The sequence below is a fragment of the Hyaena hyaena genome, unplaced genomic scaffold, assembly GCF_003009895.1.
Source record: "Hyaena hyaena isolate Hyena2069 unplaced genomic scaffold, ASM300989v1 scaffold_304, whole genome shotgun sequence".
Taxonomy (NCBI): domain Eukaryota; kingdom Metazoa; phylum Chordata; class Mammalia; order Carnivora; family Hyaenidae; genus Hyaena; species Hyaena hyaena.
Window position 1 is genome coordinate 89,983 of NW_024080937.1, and position 27,411 is coordinate 117,393.

Below are 27,411 nucleotides of genomic sequence, written 5' to 3' on the forward strand. Positions count from 1 at the left end.
CGCATTCTGAATAAATGGTGAAGAGGGCTGAAAAGCAACCAGGGAAAAAGCTTGTTTTGCAGGAGGGAGATGGAGATGGAGAGAAAGAACTGTTAATCCCAACTTTGAATCTGCCTCCAGCCTTGCTGGCAGCACCTTCCTTTGCTCTTCCTCACTCCCCCTCACTTTCTGCTGTTCCTGCAAGAAACTTGGGCTTCTCGTACATCCCACCCCTGTATGGTTCTCAGCGCCAGTACGCCATCATCTGCTTCTTCTCCCCTGACTATCAAGGAGCAAAAAGCACCCTAAGCTGTTGGGCCACTTCCTGATGAGATTCAAACTGAAGCACCTTCCAAACCAGAATGATCAGGCCCAAGTGCCCCCCTGAACTTAAACGACCCACTTCAGATATCCCCAAAGGAGCCCCAGGTAGACTTGACAGTGAGAAACAAACAGATTGGCTTTTTAGTGGACACAGGTACAACATATTTGGTATTAAAGCTAATTCGAGGTTGTTTTAATTAAAATAGAATTGTCTTTAGAGTTATCAGCATTGACTATCAAGCTTTTGTACTGTAACTTTTAGTAAACTTACCAAGGGTTTACTAAAGGTCAAATAAGCTCATGGCATCTGTGTTGCAATTTGTCAGCTAAAAGATGGCTTAAAAGGATGGCTAATTTTGTGTCTCCTAAAGTTTCCATGAGCATTTGTTAAGAACTGGTGGGTTGAGTAAGTAAAAAAGATAATAGCTTTCAAAATCTTTGGTAACCTGAAACTTTGAAGTTTTGCTAAGTTAAATGATAAATTGGGTTGGATTCATTGGGTATATAAGTCTTTTCCAAATAAGGTAGAATACTCAAGTATTGATTACTGGAGGTAGGCTTGTCTGCTTTTGGCTTATTGTAGAGAAACTGGATACTTGGGTCTGTTGGTGAACATACTTTGTGCTTTATTGTAAGGTGTGCTAAACAAAAAAAAAAGTAGGTTTCCAGAAATTATGAAATGTATTCATAAGCTTTTAGTCTAAAGAATTATAGTGTAACAGTTCACAATTGATACTACTTGGTTTTCACGGGAGACTAAGGTTTCTAAAAGTAAAATTCTGATCAATGTATTAAGATTGCTAGAAAATAATAAGGAAAACAACGTGATATGCAAAGAAGTAAGATATACTTTTGATTTATAAAATGGGGGTAGGGGAAGATGAGGAATAGGAATACATTTTTGTTGAGGGAAAAAGAAAGTTGGTTTGTCCTGGGATGCTTGCTGGCTCAGTCAGTAGAACGTGTGACTCTTGATCTTGGGATTGAAAGTTCAAGCCCCACATTGGGTGTAGAGATTACTTAAAAAAGTAACTTTGGGGGCACCTGGGTGGCTCAGTTGGTTGAGCGTCCGACTTCGGCTCAGGTCATGATCTCACGGTTCGTGGGTTCGAGCCCCGTGCTGGGCTCTGTATTGACAGCTAAGAGCCTGGAGCCTGTTTCAGATTCTGTGTCCCTCTCTCGCTCTGCTCCTTCCCTGCTCATTCTCTGTCTCTCTCACTCTCTCAAGGATAAATAAACATTAAAAATTAAAAAAAAAAAAAAACTTTGTCCCAAAGTGAGACTGGTTATTTAGAGAAGAGGCTTAGGACAAAATCTGAATGAAATAGAAAGTTGTACAAGTTTTGTGAAAGGAAATCTTTGGAAAAGAATTTTATGCATGGTCAGAACTAAGATTGCCCTAAATAAATTAATAAGCAAACATTTTAAAGAATAGCATAAAAAAAGAATAGCATAAACATGGAACACAGAAGAAAACCCTCTCTGAGCTCCTTCTTGAGACTCTTTACAAAATAGCTTTATGTTTTACACAAAGCTGCAAGAATTCATATTCTAAGGACTGTAATCCCTGCAAGGGGTCATTTTTTCTTTAGAAGCAGTTCAGAAAAATTGCACTGCAAAAGGTGGTTGAATTTCAACTGTGGGTCCCACCCATCTCTTCACCCTTGAAGGCTGTGTGTCAGAATTGGTCCCTGAGACTAAGTTGCTCAGTCAGCACCTGAGCTAGAGGCAGGAAGTCTTCTCCAATTATTTCGGGTTTTCCACGTACTTTATCTATTGTGGTTTGTGATAACCACAGATACCATCGTGGTAACAAAGAGCTTATTACTATCTTTACACATGAAACCAAGTTCATGTGGCCTGGGAAGAGCTGCTTACTGCCACTAAGTTCAGTTTCCTTCTCTATAAAATGGGGATAATATTACATATTTCATAAAGCTGGAAAAATAAAAAAGCACTGAACATATAGTAAATACTCAATTTATACATTAGCTCTTATAATTAATGAGGCTCAGAGTGGGAAGATGACTTTTCTGTCATGTGTGCAGTATTCACACTATTTTACATTTTAAGGCTGAAGCCAAATTGGCTTTTGCTCCTATGAGTCTTTAATGGTTCAATAAATGTTCAAAAAACTGAAAACTACTTCCCTCAGAGACCTCAGTTCTCACACTGTGGAATTCATTTTCGAAGACTTCTAGGACCCTGATAATGGGTGTGTCCTTGGTCACATTATCATTTCAATTTCAATTCTCTAGAAGTTGTTCACACAAAACATTGCAACAAAATATTGCATTTCAGAAGCTTCAAGAGAACAGTGTTGAGACAGTCAGTATGATTATGAAAAAAACTTACTACATTACTAATAAAAAGTTCAAGATACCCAAAATTTTTCTTTTCTTTTTCTTCTAACATAAATTTCAAACTTTTAGACATTCTCTTAAAATTTCCATTCTGTTAATAAGATGAACTTTCAGATCATCAGAGTCCTCATTCCCGAAAAAAATGAATAAATTCTAGAAAAAAATGACAAAGTATTTTGCTGCTGGGAGCAATTTACATGTTAATTGGGAGTTATTATATTCAAGTCTTTTACCATCATTCATAAAACAAAATAGTCTTTAATTCAACGCACACGATAATTATAATACTTTACAATAATTATCCAATTTTAATAAGGAATAAATGATGTGTATGTTTCTGAACTTGTTACTTTAGAGCAAAGTCATACCAGTAGTCAAGCTAGGTAAGATTGACTCAGTTTAGCACTGCCCCAACTGACTACAATGGCTTTACAAAGAGATTCAGATTCACTCTTAACTCCAATGTCACTTGATTGGCCCCAAGCTTGTCTAATTAGAAAGCCAACTCACCACTGAATCCCATCATTCATCAGGACTTCTAATTAACTGCACTCTCCTATTTGACTCAGCTTCCTTTGGTTTTCTTGATATAATTTCTCCATCTCCTACTTTCCTGATCCCTCCCCCCATTTTGTCATATACCACCCACTCTCCTTGGAAAAGCCCTGATTTCCCTTGCATTCAAATCCTCTTCAAAATGCCCCAAAGAACCAGTATTCCCCGACTCCTTCTTAAAGTTTCACAGAAATCACTGCACAACAGAATTTAGAGGTTGGAGTATACATAATCCAGGTTCTTGCAGAGTGACTGATGCATGTGACATTTGAGAATGAGGCTACCTCTATTTTACAGAGGATTCTCAGAAAAAACCTTATCACAGGATCAGTACCGAATTGCTGTTTTGGAATGTGATGGTTGAAATAAAAGTATCTCTGCTGCCAGAGTTCCTAGTTCCAATCTTGATTGGGCCATTGGTTATTTTATTTTTCTGATCTTTAGTTGCCTTGTTTGTAAAGTAAGGAGACTAGAGTATGTGGTCTCTTTCAGCTTTAAAATAGTATGCCCTGGGCCGCCCCCCCCCCCCCCCCCCCCCCCCCCCCCCCCCGTGGCCCAGTCAATTATGCATCAATTGCAGCTCAGGTGGGGATCTCAACCCTCCTGCTCCCTCCTCCCTCTTCTGTGGGTTTGAGTCCCGCATCAGGCTCTGTGCTGACAGCTTGGAACCTGGAGCTGCTTCGGATTCTGTGTCTCCCTCTCTCTCTGTCCCTCCCCTGCTTGTGCTCTGTCTCTCTCTCTCTCAAAAATAAATAAACTTTAAAAAAATAAAATAGTATGCCCTAAGGTTAGAATTTATGTTTCAGCTATAAATCAAAATGATTTTAATGTTTATTTAAATTTATTCAATTCTTGTTAAATTTCTAGGAGGTTTTATTCTTTTATTAATCTCATCTCTGCCTATATCAATTATGAAAGGTCATGCCTACAGTGAGTGTATAATTTCATCAGGCCTTTTTAGAAACACGTTTCTCCTATACAAATGAGAGCACACAATACCTGGTCTGAAGGCTTGTTTCTCAGAGCATATACTGTAGTCATTTCATAATCTTTACATAACTGTGCTCTAACACACAGCTACTCTGAGGTTAATCTAAAGTCTTAAAGCCAGACAGCCCATTTCCTTTATAAGTTAGTCTGTTTGTTGTGGAATTGGTAGTCAATTAAAGCAGGAAAGTACCAAGAATGATTTAGGTGTATCCCAGGCCAGTGGTTTGCTAAGTGTGGTCAATAATCAACCAGCCCATTCTTCTAAATGTTCTTCAAAGAATAGGATATAAGCACCTGCCAGCAAGCAAAACTGGAGTTAAACCATATCTCCTATCAAAGATGTAAATCAAAAGTCTGACTTAAAAACTATATCTGACACTCAGATGAAATACAGTCCTTGGTTGAGTGAGAAGATAATTAACACAGAGAAAGGAAAATGTGCATAAAAACGTGCTTATTTTTTATTTGGAGTGGTGAGACCTTATGGTTCCTGGATAAGATTAAGAATTCATATTTGCAGGGCACCTGGGTGGCTCAGTCAGTTAATTGTCTGACTGTTAATTTCAGCTCAGGTCATGATGATGTGGTTCACAAGAGTTGGAGCCCTGTGGCAGCCTCCACACTGCTGGTGCAGAGCATGCTTTGGATTCTCTCAGTCTCTCTCTCTCTCAAAATAAATAAGTAAATTAAAAAAAAGAATTCATATTTCCATTTTTAACTGAATCTGTTTCCAGCCTTAACTTGAAGGAAACATCTACTACAAGGAGACAAACCTGTTACCTTGTATTTTCTAAGAAAATACAATTGTTTGATTTATATAGACTCAACCTTGAATTACTTTAGGGAAACCTCTGTACTTCTTTATCTCACTCAAACTATTGAGTGATTTGATAGCATGAAAAAATACTGTAAGAACTGAAAGTGTATGGCAAAGCCACCAATACAGTTATAAAGAATGGGTTTTATTATTCTGTATGTCCCCCTTAATGTGACATTATTACTATAAATAGAGAAGTCTTCAGATGTAAGTAAAATCTTTATGAGTATTAAAATATTATAAATAGAAAAATAGGATAAATATTGCTGCTTTAAAACATTTTGTTTTAAATTGCAATTTTAACTTTCTTTAATAAGTAATCCTCTAGAATCCTCAGGTAATTTCAGATACATTCAATGCTTGGTAGACTATAATACACCTGACAGTTTATTCTGAAGAAGTCAAGGTCTTGACCTTTCAGTTTTTCAGTTCATTCACAGTCCAAAGTGGTCTTTTTAGAATAAAACCTTGAATGAAAATAACCAGAGCGTGAATATTCAACTCCAGCCATTCATATCAAGAGCTACAGCATCTCTCATTTGTAAAATGAAGTCAATCACTCCACAAGATCTATTTGGCCTGTATTATACGCACCATCTTGAGCACAATGTAAAAATGTGTTCAGTCACTTGCTCTCTCAAATATTTGGCTTCTTGAACTGAGAAGGATATACATTTTGTCCTCCAAGGACACAGCAGGGAAAGATGTGTACCAATAAACAAATAAATAAGTAATAGGAAGACTTCAGGTGAACTTACAAGTTAAATACAAGCAAAGCTTTCTGGACAGGTAGAGAATTGTCGATGATCAGAGTCTCGCCATTGCAAATGGACAGTGGCCACTATTGGCTGAAGTATCATACTGCGTAATTGGCTTTTGGGGAATTCTACTTATGTTGCTCTTTGAAGCAGAGGTACCAGCTTCTCTGGAGAAATCCACTTCCTGGCCTCACAGCACTCATGAACTCATGAGTAGCTCAAACCACCTCCTCCGAGGAGTCTGGCCTTGGAAGAAATGAGGGATTAAAGACCCTATGAAAATCGCAAGTCACAAGCCATAAAAAGGCTTGTTTTGAGCGTGAAATATGCTATTTTATTAAATACCTTATTATATTGTCAGAATCCCCTGAGAGGAATTAATATATAAAATTATTCTCCTGGACTACTGCACAAGGACACCTGAGTGAATAGGTATGTGGGTGCTGAATCCAGCCCCACATTCCACTTAGTCAGACATGCATTATGAGGCCCAGTCTATACAAACAGGTGACCTTTTTCAAATTTACACAAAGTAATGACATGAGTTAGCTGAACCTTGTTTATTGTGAGCATAGCACCAAATCCCATAAGCTTAACACATTCCATAAAGTAAGATGCCAATCCAGGGGTGCCTGCATGACTCAGTTGGTTAAGCATCAACTTCAGCTCAGATCATGATCTCATGATTCATGGGTTTGAGCCCCACATCCGGCTCTGTGCTGACAGCTCAGAGCCTGGAGCCTGCTTTGGATTCTATGTCTCCCTCTCTCTCTCCCCCTCCCTCACTGGTGCTCTGTCTCTCTCACTCTCTCTCTCAAAAATAAATAAACATTAAAAAACTTAAAAGAAAAAGATGCCAATCCCAAATGGAAAACAATATATGCCTCAACTCTTTCAAAGAAATAGAGTCCAGGGATGAGGTCACTTTGTGGCTCCAACCCAAAGACCAGAAAAGAAATTAAGACAGAGTGCGAAGTTCATAAATGTGCTTGTGGGACCATGGTGAGCTTCTGTCATTAATCCTGGGCTTTCTTTTACCCAGTGAATAAGAATTCACAGCCTGAGTTATCAAACAATACTTAGAACACACCTTTACTCGCATGTCATTATAAACTTGTAAGATGCCTTGTTTTAACGTATCAAAACAATGAAAAACTAGCAAATGTTAAAATATATGAAAATACATGTTCTTTTCTGCTGTGTTTTTTAAATAATAGCCATCCTAATGGGTGTGAGGTGATATCTTCCTGTGGTTTTGATTTGCATTCCCTAATGATTATTGGTACTGAATATCTTTTCATATGCTTATTGACCATTTGTATATCATCTTTGGAGAAATGTCTATTCAAGTCCTTTGCCCATATTTTTAAAATTGGGTTAGTTTGTTGTTGTTGTTGAGTTGTGAGAGTTTTTATATATTCTGGAAGTTAAACCCTTATCAAATACATGATTTAAAACTATTTTCTCTCTGTTGCTTTTACACTCTGATGATTGTATCCTCTGATGCACAGAAGTTTTAAAATTTTGATGTGGTCTCATTTACCTATTTTTGCTGTTGTTGTCTGTGTTTTTGGTATCATATCCAAAAAATCATTATCAAATCTCATATCATAAAGCTTTTCCCTTGTTTTCTTCTGGGAGTTTTATAGTTTCAGATCTTACATTTAGATCTTTAATCCATTTGAGGTAATTGTTGTACATAGTGTCAGAATCCAGTTTCAACCTTTTGCATTTGGCTAACAAGTGTTGGTGAGGATATGAAGCAATTAGAACCCCACGCACTGTTGGTGGGAACGTAAAATGATATAGCCACTATGGAAATTTCTCAAAAGAATAAAAAATAGAATTATCATATGACCCAAGAAGTCCACTTCTGGGTTTGCAGTCAGAAGAATTGAAAGCAGAGTGTCAGAGAGACACCATGACCGGAGCAGCTTTATTTATAATAGGTCAGAGGTAGAAGCAAGCCAAGCATCCACCAATGGATGAATGGATACACAAAATGTGTTGTATATGTACAATGGAATACAGTCAGCCTTAAAAAAGAAGGAAATGCTGTCCCATGCTACAACATGGATCACCTGTGAGGACATTATTCTGAGTGAAATTAATCAGTTACAAAAAGACAAATACTGTATGATTCCACTTAGATGAAGTATCTAAAGTCATCATATTCCTTGATACATAAGGTAGAGTGGTGATTGCCAAGGGCTGAAGAAAGTGGGGAGAACTGGGCATTTTTTCGTTTATTGAGTATAGAGTTTGTTTTACAGGCTGAAAACGTTCTGGAGACGTGTTGCACAATCGTGTGAATAAACCTAGCATAACTGAATTGTACACCTAAAAAAGGTTAAGATGGTAAATTTTACATTATGTGTGTTTTGTGACAATTAAAACTAAGTATATATGTGTATATATGACATATGTAAATACAAACGATTGTACAACATAGCTGCTCAGAGTTACTTTTAAAAGATCAAAACAATATGTATTACCATAATGTATCATTTTGTGACTTAAAAAATTTTTTTTAATGTTTGTTTATTTTTTGAGAGAGAGAAACAGAGTGTGAGCAGGGGAGGAGCAGAAAGAAAGGGAGACACAGAATCAGAAGCAGACTCCAGGCTCTAAGCTGTCAGCATGGAGCCCGATGTGAGACTTGAACGCACGAACCATGAGATCATGACCTGAACTGAAGTCAGAAACTTAACCGACTGAGGCACCCAGGTCCCCCTCATTTTCTGATTTTTGAAATGAGAGACTAAAATTTAGAAAATGTAGTAAGGACTAAATAGAAAGTCTGTCCTTTTACAAGATCTTGAAATTCAATTTTTTTTTTTTTGCAGTTCTTTGAACTGCTTATTTTAGATCCTATGCTACCACATGTTTAGATCACTAACAAAGTAATACTATGGTGTTAAGAGTGAATGACAGTTTTTGGATAACATTTGAAAAGATTTTACTATTCCACGGGGCATATTAAGCATTCAGTAATTATTTTTAATTAGATTTCTTCATAAAATAATAAACCAAAATTATTCCAGCTCCTAGGAATGGTCAAGCTAATTTTCCTCATTCAAAGTCATGAATACTGACCTCAGATGGGTAAGGGTCCCCAGTCCACAATTTCTAGCAGTAAGATATTAAGTATATTAATTCTTCATAGCCTCATTTTCATTATCTGTAAAGTGGGGATAGTTTTCTTAGTATTGAAGTAAATAAGGTAATCCATGAGATGCTCTTAGTAGAGTAATTTGAACTGTATTAAGAAAAAAGAGTAATACGGTAAATGCAAAAATTACTGGCTAGAAACGATGGCTTTCCACTTTTGGTGGGCTGTTTTCAATTGTGCCTTAGGATGTGATAGTCATCTACCACAGTGAGATTCCAAAAGAAAACTTGACAAAGAAAAAAGCTCTTAGAACCGAGAATATATTAAAAAGAGCATATGAGATTCCAAATTCCAAAATGAGATGATTACTCCTCCAGATGTGGTCAATTTAGTGCCATGTAGTTGTAAGAGGCATCAGGATGTATCAGGATATTAATGTGGTTTGGGAAAATTGCTTCCAAAATGTTATTTTGTATAAAAGGTTGCCAAATATTAGATGTTAACAGTAACTGGAAATGCCTTTTGGAATCTTAATGTCTAGTTTTACATGCCCTTCAAATTGGATAGAGAGAGTTGTGTTCCTGTAGAGTTTTATTTCTCTGATGGAAAAGAAAAAAAGGATGAAACTGGGTTACTCATCCTTTACATGAGTTTTCTGCTATTAAAGTGGCAGGCAATGAGACTATTAGTAGCAAGAACAAAGTTCACTGTTGTATGTTAAAAATATTTTTTAAAATCTAGTGTTAACACATATATTTAAGCACTGTTCCCAGCAGGATAGTGATAAAACAGTTCGGTTCCTTGGGCTTTGCTCTAATGAGGATCTATATCCAAGAATTATAGGAAATGATAGGCGTGAAATTTTTAGCCTTTCCTCAGTCCACACACTGATTATTTTAGCATGATCAGGAGGCCAGATATAAAATGAACACAATGCTTTTGAGCCTTTTCATAGTTTATTTTCCTGATAAAAGAGCTTGGGTTTTATTTTTATAGCATAGAGATTTGAATACTCTATAATATCAATTATTTGATCTCCCATGATCATTGGAGACTATTCTTTTTAAAGTCATGAGACAGTCAATGGACTTTTCCAAGTGAAGAATGCAAGCTTCCTGTCCTTTGGGTTATTTTGTAAGTTTAGGTCTTTATACACTGTCAATTCAAAACTGTGCTTTGAATAATAATAATAAAAAAAGAATGACTAGGCAGAGCTTTTTTTTTTTTTTTTTCTATTTGGTTCATTGAATCCATCAGTGCCTACAAACTGCTCCTCCTCCATTCATCCTCTCCCTTAAAGATGTCTGTGTTCTAATCCCCAGATCTGTGACTGTGCTATGTGACACAGTAAAGAGGAAATAAGGTTGCTGGTAGAATTAATGTTGCTAATGAGCTGACTCTGAGATGGGGAGGGTATCTGGATTACTTGTGTGGGCTCCATATAGTCACAAGGGTCCTTAAAAGTAGAAAAGGGTGGGGCACCTGGGTGGCTCAGTTGCGTGGGTGTCTGACTTCAGCACAAGTCATGATCTCACGGATTGTGAGTTTGAGCCTCTCCTTGAGCTCTGTACTGACAGCTCAGAGCCTGGAGCCTGCTTCAGATTCTGTGTCGCTCTCTCTCTCTCTCTCTCTCTCTCTCTCTCTCCCTTCCCCACTCATCCTCTGTGTCTCTCTCTCCTTCAAAAATAAATAAACATTAAAAAAAACTTTTTTTAAGTGGAAAAGGGAGGCAGAGGAGGGAGTACCAGAGAGATGGCAGTCTGGAAAGGACTTGGCCCCACATCACTAGCTGTGAGACTGGAGGAAGGGGTCACAAACCAAGTGCGAGCAGCCTCTAGAGGTTGGAAAAGGCAAGAAACCAATCTCTGATAGACCCTCCAGAAGAAACCCAGCCCTCCTGACACCTTGATTTTAGCATAGTGAGACATATGTTGAACTTCTGGACTCCTGAAGTCTAAGATGATAAATTCTCACTGTTTTAAACCACCATGTTTGTGGTAATTTGCTGCAGCAATAACAAAAACTAGTGTAGCCAACAACTACTTATGGAGCATCTACTCCGGACCCGGGGCAGTAGGGCCCCTCGGGGTCTCAGCAAAAACTATAGAGGTGGTTTTGAGAGGGATCTCTAAGGAAGGCAGTGGGGCTAGGGCTGGAGAGGAAATGTGAAGCATCTCTACGGATCCCATTTCAGTTTGAGACCAATGTCTTTTCATCTCTTGATGCTTTCAGGGGTCATGTTCCTCTCTCGGGAAACTGGCACTTTCTGCAGGGGAATTTGCTCCATGGAAATACTTGTCTTCACAAAAGTAAATGAAGTTTCAAAATATGGGATTTTAGGCTTGTAATTAGACTTGGTCTTTTGTTGTTTAGCATCTCTTAAATCAATAGAAAATTGATTTTGTGACATTCAATAGTATTTGATTTTTACCTTGAAGGCTCAGATAAAGTATGCGCTACAGACTTACTTCTCTGCTTTCCCTCCACTTTGCCTCCTGGGAATATGAATATACGCCTGTGACTGCTCGTAGGTTCCCCAGAGAATAAGCCATGCCCTGCCCTTCAGCCAAGGAAAATGTTTGTGGAAATGGCAGGCTAAAGACTTCACAGGAAGCTCACCAAAGCAGGATCTTGTGAAACACAAAATACAGTACATGAGAAAGGTGAAAACACCTTCCACTCCCCACATAATACTGGCATATTCTTCCATAAGGTTTATGTTTATGTTCTATAAACCTGGTTCAAAATACCTTTATTTATGATTATGTTTGTCTGAAACTTCAAGGTTTCTTGGTTTGTTTCTGGTTTTCTTTTTTCTGTTCCTCTTGGGTTTGCTTTTAAAGGATAGAAACCTTTTAAAAGATGTGCTCAGGCAGCATGCTACAGTAGAAAGCATGGCTACCTTGACATCAGAAATCTTGTGACGACATGGTGCCGCCACCTGCTCACCGAGAAACCTAAGATGGGTTTCTCCAATGACTTCTGGCTCAGTTTCTTCCTTGTAAAGTGGAGGTGCTGATAAAAACACATACTTGCAGGGTTATTGAGTGTATTTCAGACATATGAAATACAATACATAAAAACCTATGACATGTAAGAAGCACTGCATAAACAGTGGGTCAATGAGTGAACAACAGCTAATGGAGCCTTGAGAGGTCACTGCATTCAGGTGTCCTGGTCCTTGCTACCAGTTGTGTGACCCTCAAAGTCTCAGGAACTCAGCTCCTTTGTGTCCAAAAAGGAAATGACTCTACCCACCTCACAGACTTTTTGTGAAACTTTATTAGGTCAAGTATATGAAAGCAGGGTGCCTTACTTAATTTTAGTTGAAAAAGAAGCTGACTGGGTAGTAAATGTTATAATTATTTGGCTGGCTCACACACACACACACGTGCACACATGTGCATGCACACACTCCTATAGATACGATAGAACCTTCTTATCCAATGTTGAATTTTTCCATTTACTGTTAGTAACACTTATCTGATTAGGACCCAGAGTTGTAAATCATAATTTGGTAATGTCTTATAAATACAGAAACTGCCTTAATATGCTCAGCAGTTTCTCATTTTTCACCAATATTTATGCAACAATATTATGCACAATGCAAAAAGACACAGATCTGTCCCTCTGCTGTAGGATGCTAGTTTTTCTTGTGTGGTTTTTTTTCCCATTAGTCTTCCTCTCTCTCCTTTTGAATTCTGAAATAAATGTGCCTTCCAATTCGTGGTGAGAGCATAAATCCAGATTTAATCTCCTGGCTCTGAGAAGGAACTGGGTTTTGCTTTTTTGCTTAATGCAAAGTGAAGCTCGTGTATTGAGCAATTGGTATTGATGAAGTAGCGTTTTGTCTCATTAAGAGGTAGTGTGAGACTCCCTTAGTCTTCCTCAGTGACTGCTGCCGATGGAAAGATGGTAAATGCTAGCACCTGTGTGGGCTGACACTCGGGTCAAATGACCTGGCCACCTCCCTGTTTCTCCAATGCCTAAGGGGAGGTGAATCCCAGGGCCCGCACTGCACTTTGTCATTTATATTGAGAATGTGTCAAGTCCTGTCTGCAACTTCTAGCTTGTTTTGTTGTTCTAACTCAACCTTGGGGAAAACACTCACCCTTGAAATACCTGGCCTGAAAATTTCTCACTTTCATTTTAATGGCCAGATCCCCTTTTTCAATGTGTATTTGGGAAGACTGAGTCCATGTATATTCTTCATACCTGCTTTCAGAGAAAACAGAGTAAAGGGGCTGCTGGTTAAACAGTAAAATACATAGGTAGTTGCGTTGGGTTGGAACATTGTTTTAAGAACAGCTGCTCTTGCAACATAGCTCCAACCAAACTGCCCAAACCACGGGGCCGTTCCCAGAGAGGAAGCACCTCCTGCCGATCTGTCCCGTGCAACCCTGGAGATGAAGACACTCCTCTTGGCTTCTGACTTGCACATAAGCATGTGCTTTCTCTGCACACCCTACTTCAACAATCAGGCTGACAACAAAACAGCAGCACTGGCACCCAAGAAACATTTTTTAAAGGAAGTCTGTGATTTGGAGGAGGAGAACAGAAGAAGTGAAAGGTAAGAACAAGTCAGAGGAATTGGAGGAAAAGTTGCAATATTAACTGTGCTGGACCCAAGCCCTCCATCCCCTGCAAATTCCAGCCCCTTCCTGAAACAAACGCTTCCGCCATGATTAAATACTTGTTCAGTTGGTTTAAACTCTAATTTCACAGCTCATAGAAACTGCCATATCAATCCTGTGAACTCTGCCTTTATAGAGCGAGCTTTCCAAACTCTCCCCACACTCCTCCATTTCCAACTTCTCCCCTCTATCACGCCTTCTACCCTGCCTGCCACACCCCCACCTGCCACACCCCAACCCTGCTGGTGAAGCAGTCTTAAAAGAATTAATTAGTAACAGACTTCTGGAGCCACAAAGGCTCCTGCTTAGGTGGAGAAGAGTGATGAGTGCTTATTCATTTATTCATTCATTCAACAAATATGTGTGGAGAGTCTGTTCTGTGCAGGCATTATTTTAGATTCTGGAAATCCAGAAATGGAAAGGCTAGTCAAAAATTCTTCTGTCACGGAGCTTGCATCCATGATAGATTGCATGCACTGTGTTAGATGGTCATGAGTGCAACAGGAAAAATAAAGCAGAGAAGAGAGAGAAGGATTAGTGTGGGCGGGTGCAATTTAAACATCACAGGAAGGGTGGCATTTGACGAAACATCCTAAAAGAGACATGAGCCTAGACGTTACGTAGGGAAAGAGCATTCCAGGTAGAAAGAGCATCGGGGTGCAAAGATCCTGAGGTCTGGCTTGTTGAAGGGGAAGCAGGAAGGCTAGAATGGGTGGAGGGCAAGTGAAGGGACCCTGGGTCAAAGAGGTGAGAGGGACTGAGTGTGCAAGCCCTTGTTGGATGGTTTTCTTAGTAAGATGAGTAACTATTAGTTCCAAGCAAAGAACAGTTACCACTTGGCTTATATTTTAACAGATTTGGCATGGACACTTATTTTTATTTATGGCTTGTCTATTCACATGAAGTGCCTAGTGAGAATAATGGGGAAACAACAAGGTGCACCCTGACCAGGAGTGGGGAGTTTCTAAGTGAAGAGATGCTCACAGACAGGATTACGAAGACAGTAGGAGGCACTTTTCATGAAGTCCATGCTATAGATGCCCCATAGGCCAAGAAAGAGACTCCGAAGACAAATACATAAGTCTTCTAGGACCAGGTACACCCACCCAACTGTAGAATGAGTGTCTGAATATACAATGTTATAAGCAGGAACTAGGAGCCTCAAGAAAAGAAAATTCTTAGTTTGAGCACCTGGTTGTCAGAGCTATGGCTTATCTTAGGAGAGCTTCATCGTGTAAGAACCCAGATGACTTCTTTCTTGCTAAATCCCATGAACAATAATACCCGATCTTTCTTATTTGGTCTATTTGGAGCATTTCAGACTGCTGACCTCGCCCTTTGTGAAATTCTCCTTCTCTGTCCTTCTCTGTTGTTAAGGACACCACACTTTTCTAGTATCCTTCCTGTCTCCAGAAACATGCCTTCTCTGCATCCTTCATGGCCCCTCTTTTTCCTACACATGGTCCAGCTTTCCAGGGTGAACCTCAGCCCTATTTTCCTCTCACTCTGGGTAAACTGATTCTTTCCCATGGCTTTAACTACTATTAGTATTTGAATATTCACTCCACTTGAATCTCCCACGATCCCTTGAACCCAGCATTCTTAAAGTTTAAACGTCATATTTATTAGCCTTTATTCTCTTCTCCTTATATTTGTTAATTCTTAGAAGATCCTTCAGAAACTCATGTTACATCATCCAGGAAGCTTTCCATGGATGTCTTTGTCCAACTCTGCACAACCTGGCCTAGGATTCTAACCTTCAACACTTTCCACTTTGTGCTTTCTTACCTCTGCCATCATATTGTTACACCGACAGGTAACTCTCTCTGTAGATAGGGCAGGGGAGGGAACCTTTCTTGTGAAGTTGGAAAATTCACCTGGGGCTCAGAGGAGACTTTTTCATTTGCAAAAAATAAATATTTCTGGGGCGCCTGGGTGGCTTAGTCCGTTAAGAGTCTGACTTTCGCTTAGGTCATGATCTCGCGGTTCGTGGGTTCGAGCCCCGCGTCGGGCTCTGTGCTGACTGCCAGCTCAGAGCCTGGAGCCTGTTTCAGTCTGTGACTCCCTCTCTCTCTGACCCTCCCCTGCTCACGCTGTCTCTCTCTCTCTCCCTCCTAGAAATAAATAAAAAATATTAAAAAAAATAATAATAAATAAATAAATATTTCTATGAAAGTCAATAAGGAGATGTATTACTCTGCTTAATAAAGTAAAAGGGTACTGGGGCACCTGAGTGGCTCAGTCAGTTGTGCATCCGACTTTAGCTCAGGTCATGATCTCACGGTCTCTGGGTTTGAGCCCCCTCTTGGGTGTTGTGCTGACAGCTCAGAGCCTGCTCCCTGCTTCAGATTCTGTGTCTCCCTCTCTCTCTGCCCCTCCCTTGCTCTCTCTCTCTCTCTCTCTCTCTCAAAAATAAACATTAAAAAAATAAAAAAGTAAAAGGGTACCTTACCTAGGCAGAAATTTTGTTTTTGTTTTCTGATGTTTGTAATGATAAAGAATTTTCTATTTTTTCTCAGCAACTTGGGAAGAATATAAGAAAAGCCAGGAGTTTAGAGTCCTGGGTCTGGGGAAGTGATTTAAAAAAAAAAAGGAAAAGTAACTCAATTCTGAAAAATAAGGCACTGCAATATAGCAGCAGGCCAGGGCCATGACAACAATGGTGAAAAGAGGGTCCCCTGTAGTGAAGATGGCCTAGAGGCTTTAGGTAAAATATTATTTTCTAGTCTGCAATGTAATTTCTCTCTCGTATCCCTAAACCTTTAGTAAAAGCAATTCATATGCAATGACCATCTGTTAGTGGTCTCTGGGGAAGAATGAGTAAATGTTCTGTCCATGACTTCCATGCAGGGGAAAGTGAGTGGGCCCTGGACTAGAGCAGGCAAAGGGCCTAATAAAAGAGATGATTGAAGAGAGGTCTTCAGGATCTTTTGAAAGACAACAATGTGGCCCACCTAATCATTCTCTGAAATATTAAGGAAGGCATTGGTGTATGTATAGTAACATAGGGTAGAGCCCATATGATTTACTTGGAATATTAAAGGAAATGATGACTCCAGGAAAATGTCAGATTTCTGGAAAAACCTCCAATTCACTGTCTACCCACTGGGGTGTGGGCTACTGGACAAATAGGAGCTGTATCCCTATCTCAGTATTTCCAGACCCTGACATAGTGCTTCTGACCGAATAAATGATTACTAATTATTGTTTTTTTTTTAAATGTTTTATTTATTTCTAGGAGGGAGAGAGAGAGAGACAGCATGAGCAGGGGAGGGTCAGAGAGAGAGGGAGTCACAGACTGAAACAGGCACCAGGCTCTGAGCTGGCAGTCAGCACAGAGCCCGACACGGGGCTCGAACCCACGAACCGCGAGATCATGACCTAAGCAGAAGTCGGAGGCTTAACCGACTAAGCCACCCAGGCGCCCCTATTGGTTGTTTTTATAAATGCTTGATTCCTCTCTTCCATTTTGTCTCTGAGAGCCAGATCAGAAAGGAAATTAATGGGGTGGCCATGGTTTACTATTATGATTGCTGGAGAGATTGCCTAGGAACCGACACGGGCTAGAACAGTGCTTCTCAAACTTTAATGCTTGTGTGAATCACACAGGCTTCTTTCTAAAATGAAGATTCTGATTCAGTTGGTTTATAGTGAGGCCTGAGATTCTGCATTTTTTTTAATAAGATCCAAGATGATGCTGAGTTTGCTGGTCCACAGAATACAATTTGTACAGCCAGGCATTAGAAGACATTGGGTCACCTAAGAATAGCATAACGGTTTATCATCCCAGAGTGAGATTAGGCAGTGATATGGGGAGAGGAAAATGGAATTATGGAAAAAGCATACAGTACCGGTGAGTCACAGAATGCTCTGATCTTTGTGACTATAATAAGATTTTAGGTTATTATGTTTGGGCTATTACATAATATATAGTATTTGTTGCTTTCTCTGTTCTTTTAAATGAGGTGTCCTTTTGAAATACAGCCAGCTGTTGGCAAGCTTGCAAGTTTGGTAGTTAATGCCAATTTCCTGACCTCTCTATCCAGAAGAGAAATTTGTCCAGATTTTGTATAAAGCTTAGACTTTGGGACATGAAATTCTATACAAACACAGCAAAGGAATCCATCTCTTAAACGTATTTCAAGACTGAGAAAAAAGAATAATCTGTCAGTTATGTAGAAATGAGTAAGGATGTAAGGAAAAGAATGCTAGCTAATTATAGTTAAAAATTAATTAAATGTAAATAAACCCAGATAAATTTCTAAGCACTATCGAATAATGTCTTACAGATAAAAAAATCTCTATCTGGAGCCCAGAATTTCTACTGGCCATTTTGTATCCCACCTTCCCTACATCACATGTAACTCACACATTACCTTTTACCCTCGTCACATGCACAGAAGTTGATTCCTCCTAAAGTCCAGGGAAATTTGGGCTGCTGCATCTTCACTCATTTATCCATAGTGCAAAGGACTTTGTTAACGAAGGAGAATGTCCTAGGAGATGTTCTACACATATAGAACCTTCTTTCTTAAGTACGATTATCTTTCGACCACATTGCTGTTCATTTATTCATTTTTAAATGTTTTCCCCCAAAGCTGTTGCTGCTTCTCAAAATCATTCAAATTAACTTCATGAATTTGAAATTAAAATTCTGTCATTCAATGTATTATTTTCTGTTTTCTTGGTTGTCACTGCAGCATAAGCATCAAATTCTGCACGGTCTGGCTCTTAGTATTTCCAGATTCACTTAATTACACATCTCACCCAAATCCAGGGATCTGGTTTCCAACTCCTCATCCCAAGGTACATTACATTTCATGGTACGAAATGATCCAGGCACATGAATATCAAAACACAGTGTGTGATAGATCATTTTATTGCATCTCCTCTGGGCTTACTTTCTGTAAAGATGTCAATAAATAAAAACAGGATGACTTTACCTAGTTGACTCATTATTTCATGAAATACTGTGAAGCCTCAAGTTAAATACCAAGCATGAAAAGACAAACTGACTTTTTTTTCAAGGCAGATCTTAGATTGTAAGACAAGCAAAGGATGCTATAAAGTTTGTTAGCAAAGTATCCAGGCCTCACTATAAATAGCTGGCAGTTGAAACCGTGGAAGGGACCTCGCTCCTTCTACCTCCGTCCTCTTTCGGATTAGGTCTCTGTCTTTCCAAAACCAGATTTCTTCATCCTTCCTTGTACAGCATGCTTTCCAGATTCTTCACATCTGAGTGGGTGCTAATCTGTAAATACCTTGCTCAGAATATAGTGTCCAAATTGTACTCAGCCCCCGTTTCTATAATTTTGTCTAAGGTACCAATGTGCATTTTGGTAGCAGCCATGTCATATGGTTGGCTCATATTGATATATTTTAAGGGTTCATATATTGCTTCTAAAACACATGTGAAAGCCTGATTCAGTCCTTATTTAGCATTGTTTTCTGGTTTCAGCATCATTCTCTGGTTTCCTTTGCTATCATCTGTTTAAACTTAAATATATTCTCTTAGATACCATTTTTTAAGTATTTCATGTATTTTAAGTATTTTAACTACATTATATTATAACATAAATGCCTTAAGGATAACTAATGTTATATCAACCCATATAACTTTGTCTATATTAGATAAATGGTGCTCGGGATTCTCTGTCCCTCTCTATCTGCTCCTCTCTTGCTCTCTCTCTTTCTCTAAGTAAAACAAACATTTTTTTGAAAAAGGAAAAAAAGAAAAACAACATAAAACTATATGTCTTTCCGCCATCATGTTAGTTATGGTTTTAGCAGTAGTAAATATATTTGTCAGAACTCTTGGATGATTAAGCAAAGGGAGGAATTTATCAATATGCTACCAGGCTATCTCATGTGGCTTCTTAAAAACAGGGGTACATGGAGCCTCAGGATAAACCAAAATGAGGAATTCGGATGTGGCCAGATTCTTAAAAATAGAGAAAGAATAACAACAATAACTCGACCATATTAATGATTATTTAATTTTTTTAATGTTTATTTTTCAGAGAGAGAGAGAGAGAGTAAGAGCACAAGCAAGGGAGGGGAAGAGAGAGAGAGAGAGACAAAAGATCTGAAGCAGACTCTATGCTCTCAGTGCAGAGCCAATATGGGGCTCACACTCATGAAGTGTGAGTTCATGACCTGAGCTGAGATCATGATCTGAATCAAGATCATGACCTGAGCCTAAATCAAGAATTGGTGGCTTAACTGACTGAGCCACCCAGGTACCCCAATGAACATAGCAAATGTCAGCACTTATATTAAACCTTAGAGTGTATCAGGATTGATTTGAAAACCCACACACACACAAACAAAAACAGACCCTAGTGCATACTATTAAAAAAAGATAAAAATAGGGATACAGAAAGCTTGAAAATAAAAAGATATAAAGGACATACATGTAAACACTAATCATAAGAAAGCTAGTATAGTTATATTAATATTAGAAAGGAAATTAAGTATTATCCAGACATAAAGAAGGAAAGAAAATATCTGAGAGAAATAACAATCCTAAATATATAAACCTAGGAATATAACTTTATAATTTAGGAAGGAAAAATTCCTCAAACTATAAAGAACAATTTTTTAAATGCATAATCACAAAAGGAAAATATAACATACTTCTCTCAGCAGTTAATAGAAAAATCAGACAAAAACTAGCAGAGATGTAGAATATTTTAATAAAGTGATTAACCAGTTTAACCTGGTGGGCATTTAGAAAACATTAGACAGCAATTGCACCAGATATTCTTTACAAGTGTGCATGGAATATTTGCCAAAATGAAGCATATACTGAGCCATAAAATAAATCTTAATAAAATATAAAAGATCAACATCATTAAAAGAGACCTCTAAGAGGGCACCCGGGTGGCTCAGTCGGTAAAGTGACTAACTCTTGATTTCAGCTCAGGTCATGATCTCATGGTTTGTGAGTCTGAGCCCTGCATTGGGTTCTGTGCTGACAAAGCGAAGCCTGGTTGGGATTTGCTCTCTTCCTCTCTCTCTCTGCCCCTCCCCAGCTCATGTACATTCTCTCTCTCTCTCAAAAATAAATAAACATTAATAAAAAAAAGAGATTTCTAAGAAAGTTAAAAGGCAAACCACAGAAATATGAATTAAGTACAATTTGGAATAACTAGTTCAAAGTGGGTCCCACTAAAGAGGACACAAGGAAGAAAAGGGCTGTGGTAGGAAAGAGCTGTTTTCTGTCTAAATCTGTATAAAATATATATATATGTCACTTTATGTATATTATTTTGATAAAGTTAAAAGTTAAATATAAATAAGATCAAAAATAAAATCTGTTAGGGTGCCTGGGTGGCTCAGTTAGTTAAGAATCTGACTCTTGATTTTGACTCCATTTCATGATCTCACCATCGTGAGATCGAGCCTAACATTAAGCTCTGCCCTGGGCATAGAGCCTGCTTGAGATTCTCTTTCTCTCCCTCCTTCTGCCCCTCCTCCACTCATTCTCTCTCGCTCTCTCTCTCTTTCTCTCTCAAAAGAAAGATAAATAAAAATAAAATCTACTAATGTGATTTAATAAAGTAGGAAAATACACTTAATCTCAATAGGTATCAATATCTTCCACTTCAAACTAATTTTAATAAATTAGGAAAGAAAACACATTAACTTGTTAAAGAAACTTTATACTGCCTCTAGCACTGACATTGTGCTTACTGTTAGAAGCAGTACTATCAAAGCCAGATACCATATCCACTGTCATCATTAATATTTAACATTATTCTATAAATTCTAACCAGTGTACAGGGGAAATAAAAAGATAAAAGAAATATGCATAATTCTTATTATTTTAGATCATCTGCCTAGAAAATTAAAAATGTCAAATGAAAAATGCCCTTATTAAGTTTTCCCTGCAGGGAAGATTACCGATGATTTTTTTAAACTTTTGCTTACCTATATTCTAAGTATTTGTAATAGAGTTTTCTTTTAGAATTTAAAATATTTTAAAATTATAAACACTAAATATTTACCTGAAGCACAAAAGTTAAGAACATTTCTGTGTATACATTTAGAATTTAAATTGTTAATATTTTTCTCAAGCATAAGTTTTAAGATCAGACTGTTAAATATTTACCTGAAACATGTGTCTTGTGGGTTTCCTGAGGCAAAACAACTGTTATGAACATAAATATCAAATTCCACCCATAGATTGAAAATTGATTGTAACTTTAGAAAATCTTCCCATATTTGCAAAACACTAAAATATAAATTCCTCATGAAAGAATGATGCTAACGTTTGTATATTTTGAAGGATACAATCAATTTAGAAGGATTACAGGGGCAAAATGCACCAAATATTTCCTAAGTTAAATAAGCTTTGCCTCTGTAGTCCCGTGTATGTTACTTGACATTCCTCCAGAATGTAGCCTCATTCAGATACCTGAATAATGTGAGTAGAAGAGACATTTATTATTCTGATTCCTCCTGTTTCCCTTTCAGCTCAGGAAAGTAACATAACCATCTTTCTTTCCCTTCAGACAAAGCAGTTTAACAAATTAATGATGTGTCCTTAGTGACATCAAACTGAAAGTAGTTGGCAGTCCTTGAGGATGTAATTTGGACCCACTCTGGCAAGGTTAATGAGTGATACCTTGCTGGTGTTCAATGACGTCTTTTATCCATGATGTTTAGTCGGCCAGGGCATACCGTTACCTAAATAACTCTGCCCTTTGAAAATAAATGATCCTATGGTTCAACTTAGAAAATCTTCGAGAAGTTCCATAAAATTAAATCTTGCCATTGCAGTAGTGATCAATGGTATTTTAAAAACAGTATTCAAGAAACAAATTAAATGAACCCACTATGTGATATTTCTCTATAAAGTGGAGATCAAGTTTCAAGGCATGGATGTATATCTCCCAGGATTAATTTTTTAACATCTTTAAAAGTCTGTCATAAGAAAGTCCTCAATGGAATTTTTTTGTTTGTTTCTTAGCTCATTTCAAATTCTCTCCATAACTCAAGCGATAACCATTTAGATATTGAGCTATATGGTAACTTCTAATAATGAACTACTTACTTTTTATAATGCATCTCTCTGAAATAAATACAGATTTACACAGGCCTAAGATATATTTTTAATATATTCTTTTTGCATGTATTTTTAATCTATTTTTAATTTTCAAAAAAATCCTTTGATGGTAAGGCTAACCCTTAGCAAAACTCTTGTACACATATTTTAAACATTTCTCCTCAAACCTCAACTCCCCACTCTTTAGATCTGGGGTCTTGTAGTGTGGATTCATGGGTAAACCTCAGAAACTCATATAAACACCCTGAAAATTTGGAGCAGTAAGCATATTTTCCAATAAAAAAGTCTCTAATTTTCATCAGTTCTAAAAATATCAATGGCCTTAAACTGTGATGACAATTTTTTGGCCAAAGGAGTGAGCTTCATTTTTATTTATTCTATACTGACTTTTTCTGGCTCCCAGAACTATAATTTTGTCCATTTCTATAATTTTGTTGTATTATTTTATTCTTATACAAAGACAAATTGTATACTCAGTAATTTTCTGTAATATATGACAGTCTTTTGGATAAAACAACAATCTTATGACTCTCTTTACAACTGTAAAGTTGTTTGCTTAAATGTATTTGTATTCACATGAGAGACTTTCTAATCTGTGTTTTTGGTTATTACTATGTACAGTACATAAGTACTAGAATCATAGCAGCTCAGGGGCACCTGGATGGTTCAGTCTGTTAAGTGTCTGACTGGCTCAGGTCATGATCTCACGGTTCGTGAGTTCGAGCCCCATGTTGGGCTCTGTGCTGACAGATTGGAGCTTGGAGTCTGCTTCAGATTCTGTGTCTCCCTCTTTCTCTCTGCCTCTCTCTCTCTCTCAAAAATAAATAAACATTATAAAACTTAAAAAAAAAGAATCATAGCAACTTACAGTGGTAAGGAGTCTTAGTAGACACTGGTCTCTACATTCTGTCCAAACCATGAATACTGTTTGCACCACTCTTGAGAGATGAAATGTTCATTCTCCATCTGGATGTTTCTAGTGACAAGGAACTCTCTACAGTTTAAGCTAATCTACACATTGTTGATAGTTTTAATTATTAAGAAGTGACCTCCTTTGTAGAATCCACATTAAGGATTTGAATTTTATGCTAAAAGTAAAATGAGACCATTGAAAAGATTTATATTTGAAGACATGTACTCTGAAATGCAGAGAATGAAATAGAACTTTAAAAAGTCAATCAAGAGGCCAGTATAGATGCTCAGGAAAAGAATTTGATGGTGGTCTCAAGAAAGTTGGCATAGAAATAGGAATTTTAGAAGTTTTTTGGGAGGTAGAAATAACAATATTTAGGGGTTGGGTAGACTAGGGAAAGAAACAAAACAAATAACACCCAGGTCAGTGTGGGGAGTAAGACCTTTGAATCAAGTAAGAATTCAGAAAGATGAGCAAATGTCAAGGATCTTGCTTCATTCATGGTATCTGCAGGGCATCTATGAAGTTCAGACAAGACATTTGAACTTAAACGTATATTTTCAGAACCTTAAGGATAAAAATGTAATTGAAACGATAAAAGTGGGTGAAATTGCAATTCAAAAAAAAAGACAAATAACCCAATTTAAAAATGAGCAAAGAATATGAATAGCCATTTCTCCAAAGATGAAAAACAAATGCTCAATAGGCACATGAAAAGATATTCAGTATCAGTGGTTATTAGGGAAATGTACATTAAAATGACAAAAAGATAACCACTTATCAAAGTGGTTATAATAAGAAAAGATAGATAATAACAAATGTTATCAAGAATGTGGATAAATTGGAACCTTTAAACACTGCTGGAAAATGGTGTAGCCTTTTTGGAAAGTGGTTTGGAAGTTCCTCAAAAAGTTAAACATAGAAGTTCCACTCCTCCATACATACTCAAAAGAAATACAAAAATATGTCTGAATGAAAACCTGTGCCTAAAGCTTCACAGCAGCGTTATTCGTAATAGCCAAAAAGTAGAAACAATCTAATGTCCATAAACTGATAAATGGATAAATAAAATGTAGTACATCAATACAGCAGAATATTATTTACCAATAAAAACACATTTCTGTTTCTAAACAGAAAGTAGGTTAATAGCTGGTTATGATGATGAGAAATGGGTCAAATGAGTAACTGTAAGTGGGTAAGAGTTCTTTTGGGAGGGATGAAAAATCTTTTGGTATTGATTGGGCGATGGTCGCACCATACTGTGAATATGCTCAAACCACTGAAATGTACACTTAAGGTGGATGAATTGTATAATATGTGAACTATATATCAATTTTTAAAAATTTTTTCTTTTTATTTAATTCTAGTATAGTTAACATGAAGTGTTATATTAGTTTCAGGTGTACAATACAGGATTCAACAATTCTAATTACTACTCAGTACTCATCATGATAAGTATACTTTTAATCTTTTTCACCTATTTCACCCATACCCTCACCCTCCTCCTCTCAAGTGGCCATCAGTTTGTTTTCTATAGTTGAGTCTGGTTTTTTAAATTTGTCTCTTTCTTTCTTTGTTTTTGTTTATTTCTTAAATTCCACAAATGAATTAATGATATAGTATTTGTCTTTCTCTGACTGACTTATTTCACTTAGAATTATATTCTCTACATCCATTCATGTTTTTGCAATAAGAAAATTTCGTTTTCTTATGGCTGAGTAATATTCCATTGCCGATACTTCTTTATCCATTCATTTATTGATGGACACTTGAGCTGCTTCCATATTTTGGCTATTATAAATAATACCACAGTAAACATACGGGTGTATTTATCTTTTCAAATTACTCTTTTCATGTTCTTTGGATAAATATCCAGCAGTGGAATTAGTGGGTCATATGGTAATTCAATTTTCAATTTTTTGAGGAAACTCCATACTGTCTTCCACAGTGGCTGCACCTGTTTGCACTCCCACCAGCCCGCATGAGGGTAACTTTTTTCCCATGTCCTTACCAACACTTCTTGATTCTTGCGTTTTTGATTTTAGTCATTCTGACAGGTGTGAGGTGATAGCTCATTGTAGTTCTGACTTGCGTTTTCCTGATGATGAGTGATGTTGAGCATCTTTTCACACATCTGTTGGCCATCTGTTCATGTCATCTGTCCATTTTAATTGGATTTTTTTGGTATTGAGTTGTGTAAGTTCTTTATATACTTTAGATACTAATACTTTATTGGGTATGTCACTTGCAAAAATCTCCCATTTAGTAGGTTGTCTTTTAGTTTTGTTGATAGCTTCCTTTGGTGTGCAGAAGCTTTTTATTTTGATATAACCCTAATAGTTTATTTTTTGCTTCTACTTCCCTTGCCTCGGGGAACATATCTAGAAAAATGTTGCTACAGCCAATGTCAAAGAAATTACTGCCAATGCTCTCTTCTAGGAGTTTCATGGTTTTAGGTCTCACATTCAGGTCTTTAATCCATTTTGAGTTTATTTTTGTGTATGGTATAAGAAAGTGGTCCAGTTTCACTCATCTCACATTTAGATCCTTAATTCAGTTTGAATTTATTTTTTGTATAGTGTGAGAAAGTGGTCCAGTTTTAACTTTTGCATGTAACTGTTCAGTTTTCCCAGTACTATTTGTTGAAGAGTCTGTCTTTTTTCCATTGCATATTGTTGCCATAGATTGATTAACCGTATAATTGCAGATTTATTTCTAGGCTCTGTATTCTGTTCCATTGACCTATGTGCCCTATTTTTGTGCTAGTAACATACTGTTTTGATGCCTATAGCTTTGTAGTATACCTTGGTATCTGAGATTGTGATACCTCCAGTTTTGTTCTTTTCCAAGATTGCTTTGGTTATTCAGGGTCTCTTGAGGTTCTATACAAATTTTAGTATTATTTGATTATTCTGTGATTCTATTAATCTTAAGACTATTTTAAGATTATTCTGTGAAAAATGCTGTTGGTATTTTGTATGTTGCTTTGGGTTATATGGACACTAACAGTATTTTTTCTTCTAATCCATGAGCATAGAATGTCTTTGCATTTCTTTGAGGTGTCTTTAATTTCTTTCATCAGTGTTTTATAGTTTTCAGAGTACAGGTCTTTCACTTCCTTGGTTAAGGAATTTTATTATTTTTTGGTGCAGTTATAAGTGGGATAGTTTTCTTAGTTTTTCTTTCTACTACTTCGTTATTAATATATAGAATGCAATGTATATCTGTATGCTGATTTTTCTATCCTGCAACCTTACTGAATTCATTTATCAGTTCTAGGAGTTTTTTGGTGGAGTTCTTATGGTTTTCTCTATATAGTAATATATCATCTGCAAATAGTGAAAGTTTTACTTCTTCTTTACCAATTTTGACTGAAAAATTTTTTTTTTCTTGTCCAATTACTGTGGCCAGGACACCCAATACTATGTTGAATAAAAGTAATTATAGTGGAATTCCTTGTTTTGTTCCTAATCTTAGGGGTAAAGCTCTCAGTTTTTCACCATTGATTATGATGTTAGCAGTGGGTTTTTCATACATGTAGCTTTATTATGTTGAGATATGTTCCCTTTAAACCTACTTTGCTGGGGCGCCTGGGTGGCTTAGTCGGTTAAGCGTCCAACTTTCGCTTAGGTCATGATCTCGCGGTTCGTGGGTTCGAGCCCCGCGTCGGGCTCTGTGCTGACTGCCAGCTCAGAGCCTGGAGCCTGTTTCAGTCTGTGACTCCCTCTCTCTCTGACCCTCCCCTGCTCACGCTGTCTCTCTCTCTCTCTCTCCTAGAAATAAATAAAACATTTAAAAAAAAATTAAAAAAAATAAATAAATAAACCTACTTTGCTGAAGATTTTTATCATAAATGGATATTTTACTTTAGCAAATGCTTTTTTGCATCTAATGAA

The 27,411-nt window shown here is 37.4% G+C and overlaps 1 pseudogene; it reads left to right on the plus strand.

Annotated features, from left to right (window-relative positions):
• Positions 1-341: 341 nt before the first annotated feature.
• The window catches only part of LOC120242431, a 38,089-nt pseudogene continuing 11,019 nt past the window's right edge, over positions 342-27,411 (plus strand).